Source organism: Cinclus cinclus, chromosome 5 (assembly GCF_963662255.1).
Source record: "Cinclus cinclus chromosome 5, bCinCin1.1, whole genome shotgun sequence".
NCBI lineage: Eukaryota > Metazoa > Chordata > Aves > Passeriformes > Cinclidae > Cinclus > Cinclus cinclus.
Genome location: NC_085050.1, coordinates 51,158,641 through 51,185,759, shown reverse-complemented (window position 1 = coordinate 51,185,759; position 27,119 = coordinate 51,158,641).

Here is a 27,119-nt window from a genome sequence, read left to right as displayed (position 1 = left end):
AAGGCAACAGTACAAACCTTCAGACACAAAGATTCAGTGTATGTAGAGAACATATTATGACTTTAATTACAGACCTTGCAAAATATCTGCACTGAAACTTGAATTTGGAAGGATTTTTAAAGTTTTATTTATGTCTTTTTAAAAAGTCAAATTTCACCAAATTCTTAAATCACCGTTGCACTTCAGAACTACATGTTCCTTTGTAGTGCTTCTGAAACATTTTTCTGAAGTGCTTCTACATCTCTGCCTTCACTTCTCCATTTTGCAAGAATATAATTTGGAATGGTGGGCTGCAAACTGGCCTGCAATGAAGTTGTGAGGAATTTTTCATGAAATTGCTTGAAGCCAAAAGCTGTCTGGATCCCTTTGCAGACAGCTACCAAAGCAGAATCCTGAGTTTAAAATAATGTGAATTCCTGGAATTAAAGATTGCTTCATAATAAATACGCATTAGGAAGCTGAAATAAAATTATACAGGCCACTTGAATTCCATTTTTTCCTAATTACTCAGTGGTTGGCTTTACAACCTCAATGTTCTTTTAATGAAAGTTTTCAATATGAGGTTTTTTGGGGTTTGGCTTTTTTAGAGTAATTGCAGATAGAAAGTCAATTTCTTGAACCCAGGTAGGACAGAAGGAGTTTTTTCTTTATAGACAAAATTCTAAAGTGACACAGATATGCACATATTCCCTGTCCAAGATTCTAGTGCATGTGCCAGGAACACATACACACAAAAGGGGATATTTTAATGACTGCTTTCTGCATGGTATTTGCAGTCCCAAGCAGACTAATATCATTCACATATACAATCAGTGAAGTCCTAATCCTACCATCAAAGCAATTAATGAAAATAGAGCATATTAACTTAGTATGAGCCAGAATTTATTCCTAGAAGATAGCACTCTCCTCTCTTAAAACTGAGTTATTAATACATATATAAGTACCAATGTGACAAGCACTTCAGATATACCTTAATATATATATTTACTGTCACTCAAAATAACTCACAATCCATCATATTTTATAAATATTATATCTTAACAGTGCTTCTAATTTTCTTATGAGACTGTCATATGGAACTGTAAGAAAAATGTCCATGAAATGGAGATACACAGTTCTGGTGGATTTGCCTTATTCATTAAGCTTTTTTTTTTCCTATTAGAGAAAGAAATTAGTTTGTATTACTTACTTTTAATAAATCCATGCTGCCATCTATTTACCACCCATATTGCTGTAGTTGCTTCCAAACTGATTACTTTACTAATAACTCCAGGAAAGTGCTTGGTACTGAATTCAAATTAAATGCACCAATTTGAAATCACCAGATTGTTGCCTATTCCTGATGACAGTATTGCTGTTCACCTCAGCAAACTGAAAAATTCAAGTAACAGAGTAACAGCATCAGTGTATTTTACATTTCTGCATGTGTTAATTTTCTCAGAGGGATTTCCCAGCCTCACATAGGAAAACCATCAAAGCACTTTTACTACCACAATTAGCAGTGGGCAGAACAAATCTGTCAGCAGTATTTTGTACTGCCTGGAATACAGTCCAGCTTCTAACAGAAAAAAACCCCAAAACTTTCCCAGCAGTTACAGTTTAACAGGGGGTTGAGTTAACAACCCTTGAGTGATAGTTTCTACAGGGAGGAGAGCCACCTTGTAAAACTGTACAGAGAAGTCCTATCAGCATCTGGTATGTGGTACTAACTTTTTCTTGCCCATCCTCTCTGGCTATGCAGGTGACTTTAGTAAAAGGCACCAGTGTCCTTCAGGTAAACCACCTCAAGTTAAAAATATTAATAGGACTGTATTTGCCTGCAAGTAGTTACACTTTTTTGTTATTTTTCTCTGGTGTCTGCTTGAATCTATAGCAATTGTATCAATACAGGCTGGTGCATTTCTTACACGTGAGGTTTTTGCAAGCAACTAGAGTAATGGCACAGTGAAGGCAAGTCCTTTTAAAAACTAAGAGCAAATCCTTGAATTTACTGGAAAGTAAAACTGTACACTGTACGGAACAGGAACAGATGCCCTCAAAATGAAAAGCAATGATACCAGCTCCGTCAAAACTAAATTTTGGGTCCAGGAAAATTACCCACTTCAGGCACAGGAAACAGTCCTGCACGATGGTCAGCATAATGTCCTGAACTGAAGCCAGTCACAAAATGCAGTAGCACACATTTCACAGAAGACACTTGGTCCCTCATTCCCCCACAGAGAGCAAAAACCATAAATCATATCCTCTGTAGAAAAATACAATGTAAATTCAATTCGAACAAAGCCAGAAATATATTTGTAAATGTCCAATTCCCATGAAAAAAAAAAAATCCCTTTTCAGAGGGTTTACACAGTCAATATTAAACTACTGAGCAGAAGATATTGATAGCCAGTAATGCAGATGAGATTGCTGTTAATTATTAACATCTCCTGGGCTGCACTTCCTATGTCCCTGCACAGATGATGAATAAAATTATTTACCTATTCAAGTAATGATAGCTAGGCATTTTGATATCCACATACACGGTAACTCAAACCTCCTCTGAGATCTCTACCTATAATTAGGAACAGATGTAAGATCTTGTTCCTGAACTGATAAAAACAAATTTCAGCCCTCCAACGATATTATGGCCTAGCAGCACAGTAAGGGGAAGAATACCTCTGCAGAAGAATTCCCCTTCAGGCACTGGATCTAATCAGCTCCCCTCTCGCTCAAGACCCCTACTACTTTAGATCCAGTCCTTTTCCATCACTGTTTTGGGACACTTACTGAAACACAGATGACACAGCAATTGCATAACTAGAAAGTGACAAGCAGTGGTTATATGGGTTCACCTCTGATGAAGAAAACCACTTATCTGTAGCCTTCAAAACCACAACAATTCTCTAACACTTCTCCGTGATGGAGTAATTTAAAATTAAGAACACACCACATTATGTGCTTTCAGCAACAACTCTCACAGCTCAGCATATGCAACTGGGGAATATTCTTCAAATTATTTCATGGGGGAAACTTAAGACGATATTCAGAATAACATACTCTGTTCTCCAAATGTCATACTACTGCAAGAGAACATGCCCACCACCAAGGCTTCATAAACTGAAAGAAGCTGCATTTTTTACTTTGCATCAGCTGGCTGAAATCACCCAATGGGAATAGGTACCTGCCCATTCTTTTGCTCTCACACACAGGTACCAAGAGCTCTGTATTGTCCCAGCAAAGGAGTGAATGCTCTAAAGGGAGTTTGTCATCTATACATGTTGCAGGCTGACCCCTCCCCAGTCAGGATGCATCACTTGGACTACCCTATGTGTGCTTCTACTAGCCCCACTGGATATTCTGACAACAACAAGACACTGAGGGCCTATGGCAGGCCCAACCATTCACAGCACTAGGCCTGGAGAAGTTCAAATAAGCCACTGTGTTCATTTTCATCGAGTGAAAAGTAAAGCTGCCTTCCTTCATGTTCCTTTCCTGACGACTAAATGTCCCTCACTTGATTTACCCTCATCCAGCAAAGCTTGTAACTCCCACAGGCTACTGGCATAGGTGACTAAAATTATGCCTTCAGAAAACCCAGAAGAGCAGCAGCTCCTTTGGCCTGTAGAATAGAGACAGAAATTTGTATTTACTGAGGCCACCTCAGTACAAGAAAGCTTCACCGGTTTCATTTAAATCTGACTGCAACAATTCAAGTTAAACTGATGTGAATGTCTTCATACATCTTTATTTAAAGATGTTAAATGGGAGTTTACTTGATTTCATACCTAATCCAAATCTAAAAGAAGTGACCAGATGAAATAAGACTGTCCATGCCACATTTTCCTTTGCTTTACCTAAGCAGGCTTACCAGTAATCTTCGTGCAACTCCCTCATGTATACATGGTCTGAAAATACATTCACTCTCCGGCACTACCGTGTTTCATGCCAGGAGAATTTGCAGCTGGAAGGAGCTCAGGGGAACCTCAGTGCCTGGAAATAAAAGAATTGTGGGGGAGAATCATAGCTGCTGTGCTCAGCAGCCCTCTATGGGCATTGCCTAAATTACTGTAATTAATATAGGGGAATATTTCTGTGCTCCTCAGTAGTTTATAAATGTTACAAAAAAGGAATGTTTTATATGTCCCCTGATGGGTTTTAAACGTTAATAAATGATGTGCAAGGAGGTATTTTACATCTTTCTATTTAACAGTGAGCTGACAGCTGCAATTATAGGCCAGTCTCTGACCCCAGCAATTAGGAACCTGAGGAATAAATGGAGTAACTTTCTTCCAGAATAACACAGTGCATTGGGATGCTGACCCAGTGTTTAAACATCCAGACACAGAACCAAAGTGAGACATTTCTGACACCCTGGAATCTCCCTTTTGCTGCAGTATGCACTTGCCAGTCACTGGTACCTGCTTACTTTGTCACCAGAGACCCAGTGCCACTCCTCCAGTGGTAGCAACAGCTCATCTTACAGCTACAGGAGAGAGAATGGAGCAAGCAATCAATTTGCTGTACTGCTCCTCTGCCGTGGACTAGGAAAAGAGCAGGAAGACTTGGCACATCCAGGACAGCAGAAGAAGACGGGGTATTGCGTGTGTCACTGCACACTCTTTCACTCTCTTTCTGGCCAAAACCCTGTTACTACTTAAACTGCAGCATTCTCTCTGGTATGAGGTTTCCGTGCCTGCACACCTACCTACATCAACATGAAGAGTCTAGGAGAAGCATCCTTATCCTTTCAAAAGGTAGCAAAAATGACTGCTCAGGAATGTGTGCCCCAGCAGAAAGCCCCACTAGGTCTCAGCAAGCCCTAGTTACTACCCTTCCATTCTTCTCTGCCCAGCTCTCAGCAGAAGAGAGCCTCTGTGAAGTTTAAGGCAGCTTGAAGCAATATTTTAGCTACCTGTGTTTCAGGTTAAAACCTTTGTTGCAAAGTAACAGCAGAGGAAGAAGAGTGTTTTTTGCCAAGGCCCTGAATCTGTTTACAACACTATATTCCTGTATGCCTGTATATTTTCACTGTCTCTCTTTTACCCAAAAATAACCTTTGGTCATGATCCTTAAACTGGCTGTGTTAACTGTTGTTAGTGTGCACATTCATTATCCCTATTAACCACTGAGGTACTGCCTAAGGCAGCACACAGCTGTTTTGAGGCACTTTAGTCCATGCTGTATGCACTGTTTCACTCCATAGGAACTGCACCCCACTGACAACAAAAGGCAACTCTGACACTGAATGAAACCAGGCAGAACTGTGAGTAGCATCTTGCATTTCCACTACATCCTCACAAAGGCTGAGGAATGGGGTTTACAATTCTATTAAAATCCAACAATATAGTATTTTCTACTGGCAACTTCTTGCTTTCTTTTATTGTAGAAGGGCAGAAGCCAAAAGTATAATATATTAGATTTATTAGGAAAACTATTTTTCTTTATTATTTCCCACCATTTTTTTTTTTTAACATGAGGGGTTGTAACTAATTTATTTCCTCCTCCACCTTCTAGTGTTGGATTGGAACACTGTTGGAAGGGTTTGCTCAGCTATTAGAATTGTAGCTTTATATCAATTAGCGGTCCACAAGTGCATCTCTGCAAAATTTGGGTGGAAAGAACAAACTTTATTTTCAGATTTGGACAGAATTAGGTTAACGCTTTCACAGTATTTAGGCTGTATCAAATTACAAAAACACCATTTACCATCTTTAATTCATATATTCATTCTGTTTTGCACAAAGGTTTCTCAGCTGTGTCTTAGGCATTACAGTCTTGTTAAAGTCAGGGTCTTTAGTACAGAATTTCTTGGACTAAGTTATAGCTGTTCTTCAATTCCTGTCTGGCTTTGGTTATGCATTTCTTCTGGTTTGCATTAACTCATATAGAAATTATTATGACCACCCTTTAATTCTTTAGAACTTTAGTGTTATTGATTATGGACTGGTTTCCAGAGCTTTTGAACAACAGGGACCGCATGTTACTACAGTTTGTCTTAGGTATCATGTTCATCTCACTCTAGATGGCATATGTCAAGCACGTTCATATTAAGTCAAATAACATTGCTTTGGCTACTACAGACATTATTTACAATTAAGCATGATTGTACATTATTATATTTGTCTGTCTAGATATTATAATTGGCTGTTAATTAAATTCAGGTAATAAAATGGGTAGAAGCAGCACTACCATATGGCTAGTCACGTCTCCATGGAACAATGGCTATAGGTACTGAAACTCAGCTTGAGAATGAACAGCCACAAGTGTGTGGTAAAATCTTTTCATGTCTAGAGACACCAGAATTCAGGCAGAGCCAGGTACTGAAAGCTGTGGCACCAGGAGGTACACCTGCCTGACCCTGGTGCCCTTCAAAACTAAACCCCACAGGTGCTGGAGGTAGCCCCCTCACAGGACCCCTCACTCAGCCCAATCTCTGAGAAGCAGCACATACAGCCCCTGCTACTTGTATACCTCTAACTCAAGGTGGGGGGAAACAACATTGTGCATGCCTCCTTGAAGGATTGCCAATCCCTGCAGCCAGGAGATGAGGTAATACAGTAAGGAAAGCCAACAGCAGTTCAGCAGAGGACTGGATCTTCTTAGCCATAATTATTGTGCAGCCCCATCTAACCAGCTGCTACTCTGCTGTCAGCTACAGCCAACAATCAAGACCAAAGGATAGAGATTAGACATCCTGTCTGACATTCACAGGCTATGTCCTAAAAGTGTCTCACTCCTGTGCAAATTAAATTCATTCAACAATGGCTCGCTTGCTGAAATACAAACATTGCATATGTCTTGTATTTGAAAGAGTGGGATTTTTCAATAGGGAAAAGTTATTTGCCATGGACTTGACTGACTTTTCAAGTTCTCTATTTATTAATAAAACACAATTCTTTCACATTTACAAAATACAATAATAATACTTACCATCTTATGGGCTGCTGTAAGGCATAATCCACTAATTCTTATGACATGCCCAGAGATCCTCCAAAAAATGCAATCTGAAAATAAAATTGTCACTAGTACATGTCAGGGATTTATTATATTCATCTCCACTCTCCATTTCACAAATGACTGATTCTGTGTATGAGAGCAAACCTCACCAGATTTTGGTATACCTCAGTGGTGCCACATTACTCTCACCAGCACTTCTGCTTTTATATTCTTTTCTCTAAAACAGCACCTAAGAATTTCATTCAAAATAGAAGCCTCAGTAGGCAAAGTAAATTTGTGCACTTGTCAAACACACAAAAATTATGTAATTCCATAATATGAAAGAGGTAACAAGTGAACTTACACATTCACAAAGCATGGCAGGCCCATATCAGGCACTGCTAGAGACATGCTGAAGGTGATATGAACTGTTGCTTGGACACAACTATTTCTTTTCATTGGATTGCAGGAGAATCCACAGCAACTAAGATCACTAGGCACATCACCTATCTGCCTAACATTAGAAGACATTTATAGTCCCCAGATGCAACAGAAATGATAGATTTAAACCTACTTCAAACTAGACAGAGCACCTTCAGACAAGTTGAATGCCTCCATGGAAAAGTTTTCCCAAATTTTCCTCACTCTTGAAGGTGAGTACATTATGAATCAGGAGAGCTAAGTTAGATTTCCATGCCTGACAAGAGACTTCAGTATGACCCTGAGCCAATACGAGATAAAGGATTTTCTGGCATCCCAACCACAAGTAGGAAGCTTGCACCACCTGGAAGCATCCAATCCAACTTGCAGATTTAAAAAACTTCTTTCAATCCCTCTCTGCCCCTGTAAAATGGGGGTCATGTTTCTGTCTCTCATATCATGTATAAATGGGGTGCTTAATACATTGGTACACTAATCTCAGTCCTTAAGAACTAAGGGAAAACAAGCACACTGATGACACCTCAACAGTGACAACTACATATCTACATGTTGCTCACAGAGACAGAGAAAAGCCTCCCCAAAATACACCATTTGAAGTGCCAGTCTGTTGAACAGGCTTGCAAGCTTTAAAAATGCCTCTCTGGGCCTCCATGCTTCTTGTCCCTCAGTAATTTCAACACATACATTCACTACAAGGAGATCAGGAGTAGAAAGAGAGGGCATCTGCTCCACAGTTTTTGTGAGAAACTCAGCTCAAAACAGGTTTCTAATCCAAGAATTGAATTCTATTTTTTATTACATGCTTTATGCATTCCTAGACCTCACTTAGATTAGCAGTGGATGAGCTGAAGCAAACACACACGTGCACATACACACAAGAGTGCTAGGTGCATTTTTCTGTGAAAGAGAAAGAGTTTGTTTTCCCAGTCTTTCTGCATCTGTAAGCAGGAAGGCTTAAAAACCTTGCAAAAAAGTCTGTTCCCATGAGAATTCCTACCTCACTCTCTGCAGATTAAAAGAAGCAATCTCTGCCTACTGTGCATGGGAATCCCAGTATTTTGGCATGATTTTAACATCAGCATCATTAGAAACATTGATTCATTTTAATTGTCACCTTGTATCCTACACTGCCAAATGCAGTTAGAATGTCAATTCTTTATCAATGTGAGCTGTTGACATGGAAACAGATCTGCTGAAATGGAAGCAGTAAGAAAAGACATGTTACTCCTTCAAGTTATACTTAGAAGTGGTAAATCTGTGTGTGCCAAAACATATTTAAATACTCGATAAACTACACAGAAGAAATAAACTATTTGGGGTGACAGTCATTTTAGTTGTTTACATCATAGACTGCATTTAGAAAATCTTCAGTGTTACTATGGCAACAGCTTTTGCTTAAACGTAGTTGTGGACGCACTTAAGGTATGATCTAAATTAACTGAGGATGGAGGAACAAAACTGGGCAGCAACTGCTGAAGGAGCAACTGGCTGCTTCCTATCAGCCTGTCCTATCTGCTGTAGGCACTAGCCAGGGTACTATGTAGCTGTACTATTCACCTTGGCTCATCCTCGTCCGTGCTCTCAGAGAGCACCTGAAGCAGCTGACAGACTGTACCAGGTAGGTTTTAGAGATAAGAAAGAAAAACAGAGCTGCTTATCATCCCCATGCTGCTTGCAGTGCATCCCACAATGGTTTGTTCCCTCCCTCTGGTCACCAGATAGGTAATAGGAAGAGGAGGCAGGCAAGGAGGTTCTAAGAGGGGCTGGAAGCCTCTTTGCACGTCTGGCACAGTTTGTGGCTTTCCTCCTTGAGATCTCTCCCAGGGAAGGGAGCGGAGCTGCAGAAAGGCAAGAGTGTAGCACAAGCCTTCTGCCAAAATCTGTGACTTGGAACGGACACTGCCTCACAATTAACTTCACACAGCTAAGAAACTGTCCTAAAAGATGCAGTGCAGACCTTTGACCAGCACTACATTTCCACTAGAAAGATTAAATCTCTCTGCTGCTAAAGCTAGTTTCATAGTCATAGTGAACAAGGCCAGAGGGGCAACTGTGATCTGCTGTTCTTAATAGGGATTAAAGGAACCTATGGTCTCCTGTACACCTGCCTCCAACCTGAAAGCGAACAACGGTGAGATGGAGATCACTCAGGAGAAAATTGAAGGAGAGGCTCCTCTGCCCTCTTGCCAGATGCCAGGGCAAGGGGCAACAGAAGGAAAAGACACATTTGAAACAATTTCTATGAACAGGATCATGGAGGCATTGGAGCCAGACAATGTTCAAAGCTCATGGATCCCAGCAATGCTCTAAGGCAGCGCAGTTTTGAACTTGCCTAGAGCAATCCACCCCCACTCCAACATGCAGATTTTTTTTTTTTTGCTTTTCTTTCCTTTTCCACTTTTCACATTTCTGCATGATTTTAAACCTCCCAAAAGTTTAAGCATCAATTAACAAGAGAAGGAGGACACACATCATTAATTACACACTGGCCTGTGAAACATAGACAATATGCCATAGGATATGGCATAACATTCTAAAAATAGCAGGAAGGCCTGCCTTGTTTAGGTCAAATTTTATTTGAATTCCCACAATAAAGTAGCTGATATTAAACAATGAAGCACCACTGTTCAGCCTCAACGGATGTTCCAGACAGATCTGCTATAACTTAATCCACACAACAAAATGCAACGCCAAGGAATATAAGTTTATGTGAGTGTGAGACAAAATAGTGCTTTAAACTTCTGAAGCATTTATCAACCCAAATTACTCTACATACATATACTAACTTAAATGCTTCCATCTGTATTGTTATCTTACTCCATCTGTATTGTTATCTTGTATTTTGGTGAGATTCATGAGGTGTTGGGTTAGATGCTGGGCCAAATTGCTGATATAGCTGCATGCAGTCAGATGAGGAGACAGGTTGCTGGCTGTCATAGTTGTTCACAGAATTCTTCTTTTCTTAAATAGGGATGAGGGAACAGAACTGAAAAAGGACCTGTACTGCATGTCTCTAGGTACAACTGCTCTAAACAGCTTTGGCTTTTGAGTGGGTCAGCATATTATTTCTAGATAACTGAGACATGGATATTGGTGGCATACGTACTCCTTGGAATGAGGGACATCCTATGTCTGAATCTGCTCGTAGGGGAAGTGGAACACAGTGATGAAGGAGGCATAAAAGCATCTTGCTTATACACAGTTTTTAAGAAGGAAATAGTAATTCGCAGATGAGAAGAATGTTACAGAAAACAAATAGAAAAGAACACCAACAACCAAAAATCCAAACCACAACTTCCCCCAGAAAAAAATACTTTTTCTCACATACATCCACAAAAATTCCTACCTTCTTCTTCATCCTCTGGAATGCATTGTGGCTGCCAGAAATACATATTGCAGAGGGACAAAGAAAAAAATTATAGTGGAACTATTAGTGTACATTCATATACTTTTGAAACCTGCCCCAGGAGCAACTTTGCTTCTAGCTAGAGCACATAAGCCTCATCTGAAAACATAAATTATGAGCAACATTCTACCTATGTCTCCATCTTCAACATTAAAAACCAAAGGTACTGTTTTCTAATGTCCCTTATACATCTGAGGAACAGATGATCTTGAAATCCACAGTCTTTTGATCCTACAAAAATTGAATGCTTTTGACAATGTCACCCGGAATTTTCATGTCAGTCCAAGGAAAACATAATCTAAAATGTTATAAGTGAGTTAAAACAGATGATAATTTTGATTTTTCTCCTGACTCAGCAGAGAAGAAGATAATTAGAAATGGAAAATGAGTGTTCTTGTGGGTAAATATACCTGTTGTAATTCCCCTGCCAACTGAATTAAGGTTTGCCTGTTGCAGTAAGGCGTCTGCTAACTTGGCTGGAGGAAAGCTAAGACTCATCAGTTTTCAGAAGTCACTAGTGATCCTTTCTATGTTATAATTCAGTATTTTAGAGTATAAAAACTAGAGGAGGAAGGGAAGGGAAGGGAAGGGAAGGGAAGGGAAGGGAAGGGAAGGGAAGGGAAGGGAAGGGAAGGGAAGGGAAGGGAAGGCTTTCTTTTGCCTTTGGTTATAATTCACATCAATAAAAGAATCCAGTAGCAACACAAGAAACTGAGGCACATCGGTTCTTTTCACCCACTTTTCAGAATGGTTGTGGTAGGAAAGCACCTCTGAAGATCATCAAATACAACACCCCTGCTGAAGCAGGTTCATCTAGAACCCACCTCCACATCAAATCCACATGACTCCTCCTACTGACTGGTAACATGAAGCACCTTATTTTCCCAGGTGCTCTTCAGCCTAAACATGACTTCCACCTCTGGAATAAGGAAGAATTCCTTATGTCAAGCAAGCACAGACAAGCTCTCATTCAGCAGTGGTAGCTCAACACTGATTGAAAGTCTCATTCATCGGCAGAAGAATTGCAGGGTTTCTTTTTAAATTAACACAGAAAGGAAAAAAGTATTTGTCCAGACCCAGTTGCTTTTTCATTCCTCCAGCAGCTGCTAGTTTGAGAGAATTTTAAACGGTTGGCCTTTATGAAATGAATTAGTAATCACATCCCTGTGCCTCACACACCGCAGACTGGTAACAGGATAAAGCCTTTCACCTCAAAGGCTGCAGTTCAAATTTAGAATAATCCTTAACTTCACAAACACCATCACTACATGATGGGCATTTGATTCTTATCATACAATGAATCAGGTGTTTTTTCTAACAGAAAAGTATTCATGCCACAGACAAAATAGTAATTATTGTCAGTAATTAGCAGCACTCTTGGCAGTGGCAGTAAAGAGACCTGTAGAAAATTGCCCATTTGTTCATCCCTTGGGGGTTGTCATCTCAAGGCAGGGGGTCAGGCCCTTCAGTCATTGTGGTGATTCTTGTAGCTCTTTCCCACCCTGGGTACATTTTGCAGATAAGCTCAGTTCAGCCTCCAGAGCTGCCAATCTACACTTTTATTACAGCTAAATTACTTTTGTTTCAAATGCTGGAGGCAACTTTGAATGCCGGCTCTAATTAGATCGTAATTGTTTGGAGATCTGAGCAATTGTGGCAGATTTGGGTGGAGACTGTGGTGGCTTTTCATATTTGTGCAAATAGGTTTCACAAGCACAGAATCTGCAGCTGCATGTAACACTGGCCATTTCCTTAAAAAATTTATACTACTAACCGTCTAAGCCAGGCAGGAGAAATTTTAAATTTCAGTGTGCAGAGTGATCTGCAAAATCCTTGTCCAAGGAGACAGCTTCACAGGTCAGGCAGTTTTCACGAGCCCAGGATGTTTTGGTACAAACAGAAGAAGGTGAGTTTAATTAGGAACAAATATTTTTGTACAAACAGAACAAGGTATGCTGACCTAAGAAAGAACCCATAGCAGAAGATATAGATATGCATATATATACACACACAAATATATATAAATATGTAACTATGTTTTCAGAACTATAAAAATCTACAAACTAAAAAGGAAATAAATTTCAAATGCACATAGGAGTAAATCCCAACATTTAATACTAGAAGCCTCATCTTTCCCTTAAGAGGAAAATACTCCTGAACAGGCCAGAAACTCCATGCCCTGTTGCTGAATACCATTACTGCTTTTCCTTTGGGAAACTGTAGGACCCCTCAACACTTCAACCCCCTCTAGTATAACTCAGTCCAGAGATCTGCAGGGAAATCCTAAGGATCTGAGAGTGAACATTTAAAGGCCAAGGAGCTTCTGCTAGGAGACACCACGCTTTCACATAATCTCCTGAGGTCTACCTGTCATAATGACAACATTACCTCTTCATGCAGCTCCAGGGAGTGCTGTGCAAATATTGGATTATCTGGTTCAATGGCCAAACAAAAAACAATCATGGGCAGAAAAAATTTCAGTTGAACCTACCTGAAATAAAAGCTAAGGGGGTAGGTTGGCTAAGGGAAAGAAAAAGCACACCAAACAGAAACACTGAACAAAAAAATACATCAGAGAGGAAATGTTAGCTCCTAAAATAGTAAATATTTACTCCTCCCTATAATTTACTCTGCTCCTTATTTTTTACCAGAAATGGAAAAAAAATGGCCACAAAATTATTTTTTTTTAATATTTCCTTTTATCCTTTGATTTGGGGGAGAATTTGCTTGTAAGAAACTTCACCAAATTTCATGTCATACCAAAGTAGATCTGCTCTTCCTGAGAGAAAACCTTCTACTTAGAACACTTTGCTGAGGTCTACAGGAAGAACTGTAGAGGCTGAACTACAGAGATCTAGTGACCACAGTTTTGTCTAGGAAGAATTGAGTTTTCAAGTAAGAAAACTCATCAGTTCCATCAGTATGAATCAAAAATGCGACTGCTGGAATTTTTTTCCCACAAAGAGGACCAAATGCCATCCTTTGAAGGATGGACAAGCAGCCTCACTTATCTTAAGTAGTGACCCCTTCATCTAGCTCTCCTGTAAGCTCCTGCTGCAGTACCCATGAGAAATAAAAGGTACAGATGGATTCCACTGGTGGCAGTAAGGTCCATGAGATACCACAGGCACATTTACACAAGTTTCAGTAGCTTGTTGCATGTGTGGCTGGCAGAGAGCACACCTGGAAACCCCTGTGGGTCTCAGTTATCCTACAGCTCTGTGAGGACTGGTGGGATCGGTAGCTGGCTCCTTCACTTCCACAGAATCAGCTAAATTGGATTCAAGAGCTTCTGCAGCCAAACTGACTTCACTAAATGCCAAGAGATACCCTCTACTACATACACCAAAATTAGAATTAAATTTGTTCAGAAGGACGAAAGAGAAAAAAGTTCCTAAGTCCTTAGACTTCTGCATTCAGCACATATGTACTCAAACTGCCACCACTAAAAATGAACAATAACAGTCACTAGAAGAAACAGACATATAAATGGATATACACCAAAATTGAAGCAAAACTTGCTCAGAATGACAGAAGTGGCCAAGATTCAGAAGTGTCCAGGTCAATTCCAAATCAATACAGTCCAGTCACCCAGACTTTATTAAGCAGCTGTTGACTATAGCAGGGTCAATGCAAAAAAAGAGAAAAGCTATTTAAATACAGAAAATAGTCAGAAAAATCTGTAAAGCAAACCTCCTTGAGGTGTATGATAAACAATCCTCCTTAGGTGACCACTAGAAGAAAAAGAGAAGCATTTGAGAATGGAATACTCTTGGATGACAAGTTTACCTCAAGTCCAAATGCAGAAACAGAGAAGCAGACTAGTGTAGTTTCTCCTCATGCCTGTTTCTGGCTCATGTAAAGCTCAAAGATTCATTGTCCCAGTTCAGAACACAGCTATTTGTTGGAATCAGGGAGTATGTTAAAGTGAATGGATGGGAGAAACCTTCATCAATCCCACTAACACACAAGCCCAGGCAGTGGAAGAGCTGCCCAGCCCTGTAGGAAATGGCACTACTACCTGTCCTGTAAAGGACTGAAAGAGTCCTTACATTACACTATGGCACAAGCAACCAGCAGAACATGTAATGTACGGCACCAGTGATTACAGGACCCACCTAGAGATATAAATCTGCCCCAAAAGCACAGAACTGACAAAGAGCATATCCATTAATCTTGCTTCGATAGCTTATTGCACACATCAAATGACATGCAAAGGCAGGTCCCTGTAAAGCCAATCCATGTCTACAGCACTTCTGGCATCGCGTCTAATATTGTAATTCTACATCTATGGACCAGATTGTGGGGACTCTGCCTTTAAGACATCATTAAAACCTGTACATACATTCACACCTCACACAGGCTCAGGGGACCTTGCTGCCTCCTCAGTCACGTTCAGCTAGAGACCAGCAGTTGCAAGAGGAAGAACATCGCCTCAGAAACTCTGCATATTACAGCTGAAAGCAAGGTGCCTGTCTTATTCACCACCACTTCATTATTTTCATTTCTCTGACACTCAGCTGTATCTGTTCACAGGAATGCACAATGGTTTTGTGCCACACAACTCTTCTTTCAGCAGTTAACTCTAGATTTACATCCATTTAAAATGAATGTGGAAGCAACCGTAGAGTCCAAACCTTTAAAGCTGAGGCTGAACAATTCATATTTCTGCTTCTGGCAAACCTGCAGAAGCACACCACCCCTAGCAAGATGAATTTGTGTGCTCACAGAGAAAGGAAAAAATGAGTGCCTACATGAACACAGAGGCATAGAGTAGTCATCTGATAATGCCAGCCTGAGAGCAGGGTCTGGAGCCAGCAGGCAAATCCTGGTATCTCTGCCCCACTGTCACACACACACACACACACACACACACACACACACACACACATACACACATACACACATTGCAATGACTCTAGCACTTGAGGTCCAGGGGCCCTGCACAGCCCAGGAACAAAACCAATGTCTACCCTTTGTTCAGAGAGTGCATGGAGAAAAGGAGCTCTACCTCTGAGACAGAACACGGGTAGATGCTATGGGACAGAGGAGACAGCACTCGGCAGCTTCTCCTGCTGACCAGCAGCCGTGCTGAACACCTCAACTCTTCTGAGCCATGCCAAGAGCACCAGTACAACCTGGAAAGTCACCGGTATCGTTACTGGCAGCACTGGTGCCCACACATAGACAGGCTTGGAGCCGGACCCACTTGCTCCAGTTCTTCCCCCAAATACCACCCGGCCACAAGCAGCATCCGCAGCAAAAACACCGCCTTGAGCACGGCACAGGAATACACAGGGCCGGCGAGGTGGCGGGCGAGACGCGACCGACCTTGCGGGGCCAGCATCCCAGGGATCCCCATCCTGCCCTCCGGGGAACCGCGGCGAGCGAGGCATCCCTCGCTTCCGCGGGAATGACGCCAGGGCTACGTGCGGCAATTACCGCCACAAAGGAGCTTTTACCGCTCTATTATTAACCCGGGGGCGGCGGGCGCCGCTCCCGCTCCGTCACGCCGGGAGACAACATGGCGGCCGCGCCCCCCGCGGCGGGAGGCGGGCAGGGGGCGGCGCGGCGCGGCCCGCCCGGCGGCAGCACCTGCCCGGCTGCGGCGGCGGCTCCCCCGCAGAGCCGGCGGCAGCGCCCGCCCAGGAATTACGAGCCGGCGGGGGGATGTCGGAGGATTATGGAGGAGCCGCGCGTCGGCTCCAATTAGAATCAAAGCGCCCGCCGCCCCCGCGCCGCCGCCGCAACGGCGGGGCCGCAGCGCCCCCTGCCGCCGCTCCCGCGGGGAGGGAGCGAGGGGTCGTGTTCGGTTCGGGGCTCAGCGATTCCCAAATTAGAATCGCAGGGTACCCCAGCCCTCCTCACGGAATGGTTTGGGTGGGAAGGCAGCTTAGCGACCGACCATCTGTGCTCCAGCCCCCCGCTATGGACAAAGGACATCTTTCACTAGTCCAAGTTGGTCAAAGCCATATCCAGCCTGGCCTGGAGCACCCACAGCCTCTACGGGCAACCTGTTCCAGTGCCTCATCATCCTCAGAGTAAAGCATTCTTTACTTACGTCTAACCTAAACCTATCCTCTTTCAGTTTCAAACTGTCACCCTTTGCCCAGTCACTGCCGGTCTTGGTAATAAGTCTTTCTCCATCCTTCTTACAAGCCCCTTTACATATATTGAAAGGAGTTGAAAAGGTGTCCCTTGGCCTTGTTTAACTCCATGAGATCTCCTCCAGCCTGTCCAGGTCCCTCCCTTCCCCCAGGAAAATCTACTGCACCCTTTGCTTGCTGTCATCCACAAACCTGCCAAGGCAGCACTGGCCACTGTCTGTAGCAATAATAAAGATATTGAACAGTTCCAGTCCCAATACAGACCCCTGAGATTCCTTGTAAACAATCCCCATTTTGACATTGACTGCAAAATTACTGGGATGCAGTCATCCAGCCTGTTCCTTGTCCAACAAATAGTGCACTCACCAAATTAATCTCTTTTCAATTTAGCAACAAGGATGTGAACAAGGTCCTGATCTGCTTGCCTGTTGCTCATGGAGGATGGTGCTCATGTGTAGGAATGACTGGCTTTGGTAAACATGAAGTTGTTACCCAAAAGCTTCAGCTGGAGCACTTGACACACCGACCAGGGCCACCTTTGGCCAGGGCACAGCTGGCTCTGAGGGCACAGGGTGGTCAGCCCCCAGCAGCACCCATGCTCACTCACTCTGTGTCTGCCTGCATGAGAAGAATATGTTCCCCTCAAATTACTCAGCAAGTAATGAGGGGCTGCAGCAGCAGCCTCTACAGCAATATAAATCCATGGAAAGGACTTTTTCACTCCCTTTTCCAAGACAAAAATCCCAGAACAGCAGAGGCTATATCGTTGACTAGGCTATTAAAATTATATTTATGAGGTAATCACTTATTTTAACTGCCAGCTACATAAAATCTATCATGGAAAAAAATAGACTCAGGGAATTTTATAATTATCATTTACATTTTCTTAAACCTATTTAACAAATCAAATTTTCAATTCCTCCACCCAAAAATACATCAGAAGGAACAGAGAAAGAAAGACAGAGGCAGCAAATGGGTAGTTGAATCATATCCCATGCAGGGCTGCAGGGGCTCTTCTCTGTTTATCCAAAGTCAGTCCCTTCTGCGCACAAGAATGGCTCTTTAACTGGGGCTAGGGAGTGGGGGGATGCCTTGTGCAGGTCTGGTGCACCAGAGCTGTTTTGCAATGAAATACACTGCTTTGTGCAGTGAAAACATCTTCATTTCTGCAGGAGGGTTGTTGGCAAGGTAAGAGCAGCATTCTGGGACCTGCACCAGGCCAGCCCATGGTGAATGGGCAGGGGTGAGAAAGTTTCACTCAGGATTATTCTGGGAGAGAGTCAGGACAGGACTTCCCTGGATCACTTTAGGTCTAGTGGAAAAGAGATGCTCTTAAGGAGGCTCTGCAGGCTCAGTGCAACACACAGGCTGTGCCGGAGAGGTGATGGTTTTCCATAGAGCAACCTCTGAACACGCACCTGCAACACTGCCCAAGTGTAGATGTTGCTTCATAGCAGCACACCCACGCAATTCCTGACCACCTTGCCCTGCTCCTGGGACAGGCATTACATCTGTGCTTCACACAGGGAAATGGAGGTGGAAGGTTGTTAAGGCACACAGGTGCAGCCCCACAGGAGGTCATCAGCAGAGCAAGATTTACAGGCAAGGTTTTGGCCAATGCTTTAGTCTACACCAGATCACTAACTACCGGCAGCTTGTTTGGCAGCTGACAGGCTGGGGCTTGGGATCCTCAGCCTACAGAAAGCAAAGGGAGGGCAAGGCAACAGCGATGACAGTAGGAGTTAAAGACAATCCGTCCGGCCGTCCACCCCTGGGACCACATGTTTTGTCCTGGTTTACACTATCTCTCCTTTATCTGTAGATACACTCAGTGCTAAGCCCTGAGCCATCTAGTCTCTCAGACTTTGCAAGGATGAGTTACAAAATAACCAAATAAAATGCAACAAGTTAAAACAAACACACTGTGTGTCTTGCCTCACTGAGGATATGCTGCACCTGTGGATCTTTCCCTTCAAATCATCTGTACAAAGTAGGCACTTTGTAGGAACTGTTCACTGGTTCTTGATAAGAAATTCATATTAATTCAGTAGGTCTGCAGAACTCGAAGTTTGCTATGCCCCATGTTTGATCATACTTTTACATTTAAATTGAAAGAAAAAAAAATCTCCCAACTATGCAAATCTGCTATTTAGAGTGCCAGAATTATCATGGTATTTCTTCAATGTTCTCAGTGACATAGCATATTTTTTTCCTTTTTGGATAACATTCAGATTATTTCTTGTACTTTTAAAAAAATATATTTTGTTATACTTTTAGTTTCAGAAGAGCTTCCTGAGTATGCTGTGTAGGTAGCAGCATGCTGGAGAGCAAGAAGTTTTGATTTCAGTATTACTAAATCAGTTTGGTATTTGTGGTAAAAACGTGTCACTTCCATGTGTCTGTTTACATGTAAGCATCCAAATATTCTGAGCAGAGTTTAATGCCTGTGTGGCAGCAGGGCTCTACAGGTTGAATGTGTCCTGCAGGGACAAGTCATGGAAATGATGCATTCAGCATGTGGTAGATTGTGCCATCAGTACATAGTGGTGGTGAAGTTCTGCCATTAATAAAAACACATCACTTGCAATAGGTGAACCTACTCCAGGTATCAGACATGGGAAAAAAAAATTACTTCATTCATTCATACTTCTGCTGAAGTGCACATTTGTCACAAGACAAACTTGGTTGTTTTAAAGGCATACTAAATCCTTGCAAAGGGGCATTTCATTCTGGAGAGAGGAAAATTGGGCAATACAGCTGTACAAGTCATAGAGCAGAGCATATAATGACTCACTATTTATCAACAAAGACACAGCCATGAGCAGGATGTGATGGTCTGGGATGGGCTGATGTCACAGCAAGGAGTGGGAAGACAAGACAATGAGACTATTATGACTATCTTTAACTACATAGTACAATCAGACACTTTATTACTATTATTAGTCACTGCAACTCCGTGGTTCTACAGACCCACTCCATCCATGTGCAAAGTTGTGAAAAATTTATGGAGTAGATCATTAAATGTTTTTACAAATTCCTTCTCATTTAGTTTTGCTAAGAGATGTCTAAACTGGGCAAAGAAGTTTTGGAAGAAAAGTGCTGAAGTTATCCCTTATGGGAGCAAAAAAATACCATATAACCTGTGCAATCCATTCAAAATAATGAATCAGCCTCCTGGAGAAAGGAGTTGTTTAAAATATAGGACTAAATGAAAAAAACTCCTCATATTCTTTTTATTTGCTTCTTTTGCTTTGCATGCTTTGGGCTTAGACTTTCAACATTTTCTTTGCAATCACAGGACCCAGAAATTATTTTTTTTTACAATGGAAAATGAGAATCCAGTTTAATCACACAAATTCCAGAGCTAAAGCTTCAAGGAAAGTTCTTTCCCCTTCAGCTTGTGATTTGGCAGTGCTGAAGGTATAGCCAGATAGTTCTGAAACTTACAGGTACAGTCCATAAGAGGTAAGTATTTATTAAGCAACCTTTGGCAATACTAATGGGCTCCATAGGAGCAAATTTTCATCCCTCTAAGAAGAGCAAGCTGAGAAGTACAATCTAACTCCTTTTTTTTCCTTCTTAAATCATGTAGAAGAAAAATGAGGCAGACTGCAAAAGCAGGAGTGTGGAGTATGCACATCTTGCAAGGCTTAGCCCTTCAAGAAAGAGGCAAAGGGCTGTCCAGGGCCACCCTTCTGCCTCTGGCCACCCTCAGCCTTCTGCTCATGCACCAAACCTGGCACACAGAGGTCTTAACACAGCTCCTCTCCTGCCTTTTCTGGGGGTCAACAAACCAACAATTTCAATATCTGGCCAAGTTCCCTGTGGGCCATCACCTTGGTAATATTCCATTTCCAGGGCCAAATCTTGGCTCATGCTCAAGTAAGCAGTCACATCATGGGAAGGATGGGTCCTCCCAGTCTGTCAGGGACCTGACTTTTAAAGGCTTGTGGGTGTTTGTCTTCCAAGTGAGTGAGGTACAGTCTATCTCACGAGAAATATTACCAGCTGTAAGTAATTCATGCTGCCCACTGCAAAAAATCTAAATGAGGTTATTACAATTTGCTTTCTCAATTAATTTCTCAACGTTTTTTTAGATTGCTGCTGTTATCTTTCATATTCATTTCTACAAGCTGTTTCCAGTTAGGTGGCTGATATACATGAAGAAGTTAAAACCCAGTAACTCTTGAGAGGAAGTGGACACAGAAGGTCTATCAAATACCACTGTGCAATAACTATGATTGAAACAGAACAAAATCCTAGATGCTTTTTACCCAGTGACCTAGAAATCAACAGCCCCATAAGCTTTAAAGCACAGCTTGTCATTACAGTAAGTTTCTCCTTTGTCCATTACCCCAATGACATTCCGAAAAGAAAAATACATCACAAGCCTAACCTTGGGGGAGCACTCTGAATTCAATGGTCAGTGCAGGACATCAGGGAGGGAACAAAATGTTTAATTTTTCTCTTGCCCTTTCCTTCTGCAAGCCCACACATTTTTCCATTCTTTCCTTTCCTTGGGAATTGTCGGATCTCCCCCTGGTCTCTCTGACCTGCCTCAGCTAGCTCGGGGTCAGAGAGATAGGGGATTTTTTATCTGGCATGGACAAAGGCAAAAGATTAGAGGAGGCTCTCCTTCCCGGGATGATCCAAGTTTATTGTCCTGAAGAGTTCCAGGGAGAAGAGAAAGAGCATGGGAGACCCGGGTATTTGCATTACAACAGGGTATTATTTTCTGGAACAACAAAAATCTCTAAAACTGAAGCCATTTTTATTGACTTCTGGAGCCACATATTACATCTGCTCCAAGCTTTTCAATTAATCAGCACATCTCTTCATCACACCTCCTTTAACTCAGTAACTCACTGGCAACAAAATCTGTTTTACCATGCCTTCTCCCAAAATTCCTTGTCCCATCCAATTGCATACTGGCAGCATTAGCTCTGAGAAGATACTTAGGGCATTACATGAGGAAAAGAGTGAACAGAGAATTTTTTCCATTAACAGGTGTTTTGAGTCTGCTTAATTTCAGCACAAGGAATGCTTTATGTCAGGGCTACCTGGTGACACTTTCTGTGCAGCCAACCTGTGCAAGCCAAGGGAAGCTGTAGCAGTGCACCAAAGCAGGTCTGTCCCACTCCCTCCTGAAACACTTGGTCTGGTTGGCACGGTGGGCATCCCAGAACTGGGGGTGGCACAGGAATTGTCTTGCTCTGGTTTCATCAAATTTTGTTTCATGAAGCACCTGGGCTGTTTTACAGCACGTTTCCATTCCCTGTCCTGGAACCAGGAATGTGCCCCAGCCAGCAGTGAAAGCATCAGGTTTTCTCCCCCCTGAAAAGTTAACACGTGGTGGCATAGCACACATCCCCAGCTAACAGCACTCCCGGCCTCTGCAAGTGCCATGATCTGCTGTGAGGGCACAAACTGCTGCCTGTGTCTGCCCTGCAGGAAAGCAGCAGGCACACGAAATGAGGTTTTTCCTCCTTTTCAATTTAACAGTCTCTTGGTACTACTCAGGTAATTATACCAGTGTGTCTCTTCTGTTAGTTTTTTTTATTGTTCCTATTATTCCCCCTGGCAAAGAAGTAAGGAAAACATCCATTTTCTAAAGGTACTCTGGCATAAGCTGGCCGCCAGTGATGTAATGTGGCCGTCCCTGAAGTCCAGAGTGTACAACTATAACAAAAATGAAGTTATTTCTTGTTTCCAGAACAATTCCTTTAGCACTGCTAAGAAAGGTCTGTAGAATAGAAAACTTACACTGAACTGCTTTTCTTTGTTTATTTTCTCCATGAGTACAAGAAAACATTTTTGAGCGTCTATTCTGAAAGGTACTTTGGTAAAATGCTTACCCAACAAAACTCAGTGTCTGCTATCTGGCCTCTACCAGTGGAAAAATGCATACTCTCAGCCTTGATGCTTCCAGCAGTAGCTTCAGATTGGCGATGAGGACAATATTTTTACCCCAACAAGTCATTCTATCATTTACCTGCAAAAGGGTTTTGTAGTAAAAGAAGAACAGCAAAGCAGCATTATTTAAGATGAAGGATGGCCAGTTTTGAGATGTCCAATAAGATAACAATACAGAGGTTTTTTCACTCTTCTCTTAATAGATATACCAGTCCTTCCAGTACAGGTACAAATGTTAATGCTAAAGAATAAAATGCATCAAAGGGCTCAAGCTATTTGATTGCAAAAATATCTAATTTCACTCTTCTGAATAAAGCTTTTCTTTCAATTTTTAAACAAACCAGACATCAAGCTGATCGAGCTTAATATATTTGAATAAAACTTTCAAACTATAACAGCTTAACGTGACCAGAAACAGTATTCTGTGGTACTAGTACATTCTTAATTATTTTTTGTTTTCCCTTTTAATAAGGAGACTTCTCCTGCTCTTATAAAGTGCAAATAACTCTGGTGAAGTGAAATGAGCTTACTTCTCTTAACAGTACAGCCACAGATTTGCTGTCTCTTTAGTGTTCCCTCCAACTTTTAGAGTTGAACTCAACCATTCCTCTGAACTCAACCCGTTCAGTAAAACACTTTCCAAAAAGCCCAAGTAACCCCCACACCTCATCCTGTGGCATATAGATTGGCCACTCTGAGGGTTACTGACATGTTTGTAAATGGCCCCTTGGGTATCTTCACCATCAAATCAATTTGGAAGACCTAGGGCCAGCTGGGAGATGTGAATTTCCCCCTTCCCAAAACTGCTGTGAATGAATCTTACAGTGTAGGAATTAGGTATTGACCCATTTGCAAACGAGGATTTACAGTGGTTTTATAGGTCCCACAAATCCTTACACAGTCTTGGGAGCACATATGGCTGGTGTAGCTGCTGCCCTGGAATCTGTAGGTGAAATTACACCTGGCCTCTGCAATCTGCCCCACTGCTCCTCTGATCTATCCAACCTCCTCTCCACAGCCACCCTCCCCTACACACATGGCACCAAGTCTCACCCACAGCAACTGAGAAATGGCATCACCTGTTCCTCCAGGCTTCCTATTGTGCCATTTATGAAACAAATTACTGCCTTACATAGGGCTCTACATTTTAACTCTTTACTCACCCTCCCTGGCAAGTCTCCGCAGTGCCACTCTTTGGTCTGGTTTACACTTAAACATATTGTCACTTTCTGCCTATTAGCAGGAGACTATCTCCTTCAGTCCCAGCTAACTCTAAGGGCACACAGGTACATGGAGAAGTTACTGTAACAACCACACAGCCTAAAACTCCTTCTCTCCCCTTTCTGGGACACCTTAACAAGAAGTTAATCTCCTTCATACTTACTCAAGAAATTTTTCTTTGCTAGTCTCCCAGGCTTAACGTCACATGTTTTTTTTTCACAAGTAACAGGATACATAGAAAGCCCATCCCATCCACACCAGTAAAGGGGCTCAGCCCCTTCAGCTTTTACTCTAGGGAGCACCCTCATTCTGAGCCATGGTCAACTGAGGCATGTCCCACCTACTCCCTCCCAAAGGTTTTTCTAGATGGTGGAGGTCCCTCTGATAGTGATACCATCCCATTCATCACATGCAGTGAGCTGTCAGTCAGCGTGCACAGCATCATTCCGTACAGAAGGGACTGGGTGAGGCTGGGATCACGCTGAGCAGCAATGCTGCGCTGCTGTACTTGGGCTTTCCTCTAGGGCACACAGAGCTCCACCCTATCGAAGTCACATTGCACCTAGAGCATCTCCTTCAGCAGCCCTCAGGGCTGGATTGTGCTGTGCAAGCATATGCTATTTCTCCTGGTGTTTTACTCCACAAACAAGTTCGGGTTTGACCTGCATTTAAGACCAACAAACAAACAAACAAACAAACAAACCAGCAAGGAAGAATCACTATTTAGGCTTGTTAAAGGCTCAGCAGTGTTTCCTCCTTTTAGCTGATTCTTAGATTTTTTTTAAAAAGAAACCTCTACTAGGTATAATGGGTTTAAATGCTCTATTACCCCTTTATATTCTTTCTCACCAAGTTCTTGTGGAATATATAAGTCTTTAGGCACTCAAAATGCTTTCCAGCCAACAGTCAGAAAACAGCCTTTGCTGATCTGCACTTTCTATATAATTTGCATAAAAATACAGTTCAACTCTCACTATATGCTGCAAAAATCTGACTCTTTTATTTCCATTAAGTTGGAAACTGTCCATATTGCCATATGTAGCCATTTTATCTTTCCTCATTTCTTTCTTATAAAGCACATTGATGCCAGCTTGCTTTATGTTTTTCCCATTCACAGGGAAGTGAAAAAAACCAGCATGATTCCTGAAGAGACAGCAGCAGAACAATAACTTTGCTTACAATCCAGAACAGCAAAAATTCGCCAAATCTAACCATTTAAGCCATGCTCCTACAAAAACAAAGTTCAAACTCTGTATTTTCCTAGTGACTGCTGGTTTGCAAGTGGGCTCCTAAAATATAAGTGATAGCAGTTTCCCAACATCTCACAAAGTGGGGTGTTTAAAATAAATACTTCATATTCAGTCATTTAACAAAACAGAGCTTCCTATTTCTGGTTTTATGTGATACATTGTACTTAAAATCTGTGTGACAGTGATGCAATTCTGGCAGCATAGTAGAATATCTGCAAGCATTTGCAATAATCTGGTATAAAGCTGGTTCCCTTGCTGTTCAGGCTGATTTCATTCATACAGACAGATCACAGCATCAGCTTTAGCAAAGTTACAGGAAAGATAAATTTAGTCCTTTTAGTTTGTGTTTACAGAGTCATACATTTTTTATAGTTCTACAGGCAGAGATTTCTGTTTAAAACAGCATTTTTTCTGGAGAAGACTACAGCACCATCATATGATTTCAGGGTGATTATATATAAATGGAATATATAATTCAGAAGGCAGCCCCTTGTACTCATCACAACTAGTGAGAGCAATGATACAGTGAGAATTTGCAAAAATGTTGACCTTGTGAGAAGAGTTGTTTTTACTAATTGCACTCGTTTTGGTCTGAATGCCAATTCTGTGTCCAGCTTTACCATCAACAGACTGTACCGGTTCCTCAGATAGTCCCATTTTCCCTGGTTTTACACACCTAACAGCACCCCCTGCTACCCAGGAATCATTAAGTCTAGTCCCATGTCAGCCCTTATGCCTTGTTTGCACTAAAAAAATTAATTATTTTAGCCTTAAAAACATCTGACCTCTGATTTCTTTGCTTTGACCACACTGGGACATTAGAGAGCAGAGCTCAGAATAAAACGCTTTCATCTGACTCATTTCATTTTAACACCCTTACTCTAGTTCACAGAGCCAGGGATTGGGGGTGGAAAGGGGAGAAAGTGGGATTGGGGTGGTTTTTTTCTTGGATTTTTGTTTCTTTGCTTTTTTTTTAGGGAGGCAGAGAGAGGCCTCCTGAACACAACCAAGTGCAGCTGGAAAAACCAGGGGCTCAGTTCAGCACTGTGCACATGTCCAGCTGGGGGGTGACACTGATTCCAGCAGCACCACACAGAGAAGTCTGCTTGGTTTTGGACACTCTGCCACATGACTGTCGTGTCCCTTGCATGTCTGCAGGGGAGCTCCCAGCTCCTTGCTGCTGCCCTGGGCAAGTCACCAGCAGGGACCGGCAGGGAGGTGAGCTCCAGGCTGCCAGTATTCCCTTGTGCTGGGATGGGGAACAGCCGAGCAGACAGAGAGGGCAACACCGCTTTGGAAGAGTGGAATGGTTGGATGGGGAGGGAGGAAAATGTTATTTCCTGAATTAGTCACCTCGAGCTAAAGCCTCTGGGTTGTGTACAGCAGCTGAGGCTGGTGCTATCGCTCAGTGAATAATAAAGAAGATGTCAGCTCATGTCTGAACTAATTTTTTATTCTGGCACTCAGGGAACTCACTCATCTCGGTAACTCTTTGCAGCTCTTGCTTGTCACACGTGCTGGGTGAGGGCTGCCGGTCCCAGAAAGGCAGACACCTCCCCACCAAATGGGGAAGCAAAGCCAAACCCAGAGGAGAGATGTTTAGCCACGGTGTTTGTTTTGGGATTTCCCATCTCAAGTGCCTGTACAGGTTACTCCCTGCTCAGCAAAGCCTTCCCTCCTAGACTTTCACTCAGGCACAGACTCACACACAGGAGGCAGTAGGAGAAGGATAGACTTTATCCATGCCAACTCTAAACTCTCACTTGCAAGGAAAATGGCCATTTGCCCTCTCAGGCAATAAACAGCCATTATGTTCTGGGGGGTTTTCTTGCTGCTGTTCAGCAGCCACCTACTTTCTCTGTA